The sequence below is a fragment of the Zingiber officinale genome, chromosome 4A (genome assembly GCF_018446385.1).
Source record: "Zingiber officinale cultivar Zhangliang chromosome 4A, Zo_v1.1, whole genome shotgun sequence".
In the NCBI taxonomy this organism is placed as follows: Eukaryota; Viridiplantae; Streptophyta; class Magnoliopsida; order Zingiberales; family Zingiberaceae; genus Zingiber; species Zingiber officinale.
Window position 1 is genome coordinate 143,369,913 of NC_055992.1, and position 6,983 is coordinate 143,376,895.

The window sequence follows — 6,983 nt, forward strand, 5'->3', positions numbered from 1 at the left end:
GAAAATTGTTGCTTGCTAGACTTGTTGCAATGATTTTATATCATTTCATTGTTCTGTTTTGAATATTTGGTTTAAAGTCTTCATGGGGCCATGTTTTTGGATAAGAAGGTTGTGGGGATTTTCTAAGTTGGGTTTAAAAAGTCTTCATGGGGTCTAATTTGAGCTCATAATATTCAAACTCAAATTAAATTGTCATTTTGTTGTATACAATTTTCGTTTGAATATGTTTAATTTAAAATTTGAATAATTCAAACCGAACTCAAGATAAAATGTACAATCCTAACGTTTTTATCTTAATTTAACTTAAACCGAACTTGAATAGTTTTCTCATCATTAAAGTATTTTGCATAGTATTTCCATTATTATAAGGCCATTTCAAAATTGATTTGGTTTCGAGATGTGAAATCCATGATAAATCACCATCTAGTAGGATTATTAGGACACTAAATTCATGTATATTTACTGATTAATAAAGAAATAACACTTCCTCGTGATTTTATTTTAAATTTGGACATTTTGGCTCAACTTTATCTTAATTAGTTTTGTTGATGGAGTTGCAGCTCCTTTTTCATATATAATATTTGGAAAATTCACTCCTAATCAACAAAACCACTTTTCCAAATGAGTTAGTTGCATCCTTTACAATCTTTATGATACGATGATTGACTTCCTTATAATGATGAGCTAAGGAGCTCTTGGTGAAGTGCTCTCAACTTGTTTTTTCCTAGTTGAACAAACCCTTGACACAGAGCATACAATAAACTCTTTAGCATGTAGTTGAAGCAAAATAATTTATTTAAATTTTTTTGAGCATCCCAAATAAATAAGATTCTACATGTGCAAGATATAAATGTAGATCAAAAAGATTATTTAGTTAAATGAAAAGAAATCATCTAGCAAGTTTCACCAAACTTGCTTCTATTAGTATCCATACTGAGATATTTTAAAGACGATTTCGTGAGCCACAAGTTGCATCTCCGTTTGGTGCTAGCCAAATAGAAGAGACAACACAAAGGGCAGAGAGGTTGGCAACACAAAAGGAGAAGCCGACAACACACAAGGGAGCCGACGACACACAAGGTGAAACTGGCAGTACCGAGAGAAGGTCGGTCAACAATTTAGGCAGCGACACAAGAGGAGATTGACCAACAAAGGTTGGGCGGCACTTGGGTTGGCCAACAACTTGGAGGTGGGCGACACTATATTGAACATTTATAATTAATCATTAATTATGAATAAATCTTGAGTGACCTAGTAGTACATCATGACCTCCAATTGATTGAAAAATCATAGATGATTTCAGATTATATTCTGAACCTTTCAACAACTACAATTATCAGTGCTTCTATTTCTTTCACCCAGCTTATATCCACTTGGTTCAGGACATGATTTATGTGTTATCCCTACTATGCTGACTACGTCACACCTAACCCAAGTTGTAGCTCTTTGTCCTATGAATTTAAATTACTTAAAGAGAAAAACATATGTCCAAGAAGACCATCCTTTTGACATGTTTGTTTTGGCCAAAGACTTATGAATAATAATCTTGACAAGAGCCATAGGATATATGTCTTCTTATAAAAGAATTGGTGAATCATCTGTGAGTTATTCAAACACCTTTAGACACATTGTCTTATAACTAATCATTCTAGAACTACACCTCCTAGGAGATGTTTAGCTAAGATGCCAAAGTATAAGCCTTCATGATCAAGATGACTTAAATATCTCAAGTCTAAGGAAACTTACACTTGAGATGTAATGAGATCTTCATTGACATGTAAAGAACTACATGAAGTCTCATAGTATATCACATCCGATAAACTAGTTACCCTTAACTAGTATTTATATATTAACTCTCAACATTCCTATGTTTCCAACCAGCGAGGATCAATTGTTTGGATTAACCAAGGAGTATAACATATGCTAGTCTCAAAGAATTGACGAGCATCAATTCATGAATTGATGATTTCAATACGTACATAATTATACATGATGAGATATCCATTAATTGTAATCCAATCACAATTTCTCTAATGCTATGCTTTGTATTGTGGACTATATTAATTGAGTTTAAAATTAAATGATAGACATATAGAATGTACACCCAAAAAGTGAATTTTATTTATCAAATAAATAAGACAATATTTAAGGCGATCACCTTTATGACACCTTACAAATATAACATACTCTTACTTAGCCTAAAGTTAATTGCCTTGGTATCTAATATCATAGGCCTCTACATGTCTCTCAAACTTATTTTGAGATAGAGGTTTTGTCAAAGGATCTACTAGGTTTCTTTCGGTGAAAATTTTCTCAATTTGTATTTCTTTTCTACTTATGATCTCCCGGATTAAGTGATAGCGACGAAGTACATATTTAGATCGTTGATGAGACCTGAGTTCTTTGGTCTGTGCACTAGCCCCATTGTTATCGCAGTGAATCGATAATGCTTCGACAATACTTAAAACCACTCTAAGTTCAATGATGAACTTCTTGATCCAAACTTCTTCCTTGGTCACTTCTAAAGCCATAATGTATTCTGTCTCAGTGGTATAATCAACAAAGATTTCTTGTTTAAAACTTTTTTTTAACTTATTGTGCTTCCATTTAAGGTGAATATGTATCCAAACTGAGATTTGGAATCATCTTTGTCCATCTGAAAGTTGGCATCAGTATATCGACGATAACCATATTGTTGGAGTGTATACTGAAAGCCTAAGCTTTGTAAACATTTATTATGAATAAAGAATCACATTTGGTCAAATTGTCTACATTTAGTTGTAGTTGTTCAATTAATTTATACTGTAGATAACATAGTATGTGGTGTCACATGCAGAAGATGATGTTATCAGTACCTTATAAATTATAAACAATAGCTCACGATCAAAATGGAAAGGAACAAACCATTAGAAGGTCGTAGTGTAATTAGGTATCAGTTTATCTTGACTGTATAATTACACTAGTACACTTAGAGTGTATTGAGTAGGACCATTTGAGGTCGTTTCTTTTATACTGACTTTATAAAGAAACAAAGACCTCGATTATTATGGAAGTGTGTGCTCTTAATCCTAATATAATAACAAGCACATATATTTGATATTTATTTCTTTAATTTATCAATGGGTGAGATTTAGTTCGATGAATCAATAAGCCCGATAAGTTGGGAAATGGTATCACTTATAATGTGTGTTGTTGATTATAGAAGGAAACTGTGTCCTAGAGATACTAGGTTGATAATGTCCTCAAGAGGAGCTCATAAGGATTGCCATGTTAAACCCTGCAGGTGGACCTAGTCCGACATGATGATAAGGTTGAGTGGTACTACTCTTGGACTAAGATATTAATTAAATGAGTTGTCAGTAACTCACTTAATTAGTGGACATTCGATATCTTAAACACAGGGAGACTAACACACTCATAATAAGAAGGAGCCCAAAAATGTAATTTGGGATTGGTGCGGTAGTTCAATAATAGTTCTCTAGTGGAATGAATTATTATTGATAAAATTAAGTTGTGTGTTCGGGGCGAACACGGGATGCTTAATTTTATCGGGAGACCAAAACCAATTCCTCCTCTCGGTCCCTATCGTAGCCTCTTATTTATAGAGTACTATACCCACCTATACCCACCTTCTATACCCACCTAAAGGGGGTCGGCCAAGCTAGCTTGGGAACCAAGCTATGGCCGACCTAGGTATAAATTGGGGTGGCCGGCCCTAGCTTGAACCCAAGCTAGAGGGGCCGGCCAAATTAAATTAAAAAAAAGAAGAATTTTAATATTAATTTTTATTATGTGGAAGATATAATTTATTAAAGAGAATTAAAATTAAATTATCTCTCTTGTAAAAGATCTACAAAAGATTAAAGAAAGAGATTAGATCTCTTTCCTTATTTGTAGATTGGTGAGATATTTTATTTTCTCTTTAAAAATTATTCACATGTTGTAAAATTAAAATTATGGAAATTTCTTTTTATCAACCATGAAGAGATTTTGAAGAGAAATTTTAATTTTAAAATTTCCAGAAACAAATTAGGAAGTTTTAATTGTTGATTGAAACTTGTCTAATTTGATTTCATGATGTGGCCGGCCATTAGAATTTAATTGGGGAAATTTTATTTTATTTTTCTCAATTAAATCATGTCAAGGAAATTAAGGAAATTTCATTGTAATTAAATTTCCTAATTTGCTTAGGCCAAGGAATATAAAAGAAGGGGTGAGGGTGCCTTCATGAGATGCAACCTCTATTATTTCTCTCCCTCTTTTGTTCCTTGCTGTGGCCGGCCATCATCTTCTCCCTCTCTTCCTCTTGTGGTGGCCGAACCTCTCTCTCCCCTTGGAGCTCTTGTGGTGGCCGGATACTACTTGGAGAAGAAGAAGAAGAAGGAGAGAAAGCTAGCATCTCTTGGAGCTTGGTTGGTGTTTTGATCTTCTTCCTTGGTGAAGCTTCCTTATTGTTGGCCGAACCTAGCTAGGAGGAGAAGAAGGTGGTTGGTGGTTTCTCATCTCGGAAGATCGTTGCCCACACAACGTCCGAGGTTATAAGAGGAATACGGTAGAAGATCAAGAGGTCTTTCTAGAAGGTATAACTAGTAATTTTTCCTTTTCGCATCATGCTAGTTATTTATGGAAATAATACCAAATACAAGAGGCTTACGCTCTAGTATTTCGAATATGTTTTTCGAAGTTGTGTTCTTTTGTTTTTTTTCCCCTTGTGATTTGATTGTTCTTTTTGGTTAACCTAAAGTTATTTTAGGAAATTAAATATTAGATTTCTATAAAAGGTTTTGTCTAGTCGGTGGTGGTTGTTCCCATATCCAAGAAGGCCATGTGCCTCGCCACGTCAGTATTGGGAACCAATTATGGAAATTAATATTTAATGGAATTAATAACTTAAGGTGATTTGGGTCGAACGTGTTAAGTTCCACAGGAGACCCAAGTCAAAACCTAAAAGAACGAATAGATTAAGTTTTGGATCAAACGTGTTAAGTTCCGCAGGCGATCCAAAATTTAATTTAAAAGAACACATGATAGCTAGGAAAAGGTTCAAACCTTTGTACAAAATTTTTGTATAGTGAAACCTTTAGGTTTTCCGAGTAGCAATCAACACATATCACCTTCTTCATATACCAAGAACAAGTCCTTAGTTCTTCTTAAGTACTTAAGGATTGCCTTGACAGTTATCCAATGATCTATATTTGGATCAGATTGATATTTGCTCGTGACACTCAGAGCGTATGATACATCATGCCTAGTACATAACATAGCATATATGATTGATCCTATAGCCGATGCATATGGGATCTGATTCATGCACATCCTCTCGTCTTGTGTATTCAGGCACATAGACTTCGAAAGGTGAATCCTATGCCTCATGGAAAGAAAACTTATTTTGGATTCATCCATGCTAAACTGTTTTACACTTTATCTATATATATGTAGACTGTGAAAGACCAAACAATCATTTTAACTATCTCTATAGATCTTAATCCCTACGATATAGGTTACTTCTCCCGTGTCTTTCATGGGGAATGTTTTGGATAACTAAACTTTGACTGAATTTAGAATAGACATATCCTTTCCTATGAGCAATATATCATTACATACAATACTAGGAATACGACCGCACTCCCACTAACCTTCATGTATACGCAAAGTTTATCAGAATTTTGTGAGAAATTAACTCTTTAATAGTCTCATCAAAATAGATATTCCAACTCCTGGATACTTGATTCAGTCCATAAATGGATCATTAAAGTTTACATACTTTATTTTTATCAATAGATGTGAAACCCTTAGGTTGTATCATATCATATCTTCAGATAGATTTCTATTGAGAAAAGCTATTTTCAGATTTATTTTCCATATCTCATAATCATAATGAGTTGCTATGACCTAGAGTATCTAAATGGATTTAAGATTGGTTATTGGTAAAAAGGTTTCATTATAGTCAACACTTTATTTTTGACGATAGCCTAACGCAACACATCTTGTTTTATAGGTAATCACATTACCATCTATGTCGGTTTACTTCATGAAAACCTACTTGCACCCAATAGGTGTTATGTCTTCTGATGGATCCATCAAGTTTTAAACTTAGTTTTCATATATGGAATCCATTTCTGACTTCATATCTATTAACCATTTGTCCCTTTCTAAATATTTCATAACTTCTTCATACCTAGTAGGCTCCTCATCCTTTTTCAGTAACACATTTTTTGATTCACTTATGAGAAATCTATATCTCTGAAAAATTTGGCGTATCCAGATCTATGAAGAAGTGGTGTATCTACAAGTTCAGTTATCATCTCATCCTTATGAGTAATTGACTGAGATTCTAGACTAGACATCTCTTTCGTGTCTACTGGAGTCTCTTGAACTATCCCAAGTTTGACTTCACTCCCACCATTTTTCTGTAAGAAAAACTCTTTCTCTAGGAATACAATATGCCTTGAGACAAACACCTTTTGTTCCAAGGGATGATAAAATTGATAACTCCTTATTTTTTTAGGGTAACCAATAAATAGACATTTATCAGACTTAATATTTAACTTATCTGATAAAGTCCTCTTCACATAAGCAGGACTACCCCATGTTTTCAAATAAGACCAATGAGGTTTCTTACTAATCAATATCTCATATGGAGTAGTAGAGGCTGCCTTAGTCGGGATCCTATTTAACAAGTAATTAGTTATCTCAAGTGCGTAGCCCCAAACGGATTCAAAAAGATTTGCATGATTCATTATCGACCTAACCATGTCCAACAAGGTTCGATTTTGTCTCTCTAACATGCCATTGTGTTGTGGTGTGTAAAATGGAGTCTATTAAGACAATATGCGATTGCCCCTGAGATAATCTTGAAACTCTTGGTTTGTATTCACCACCTTAATTTGATCGACGTGTTTTGATACTTTTGCCAAGTTGCTTCTCCACTTTATGTCTATATTCTTTGACTTTTTAAAGGGCTCAAACTTGTATCTTAAGAG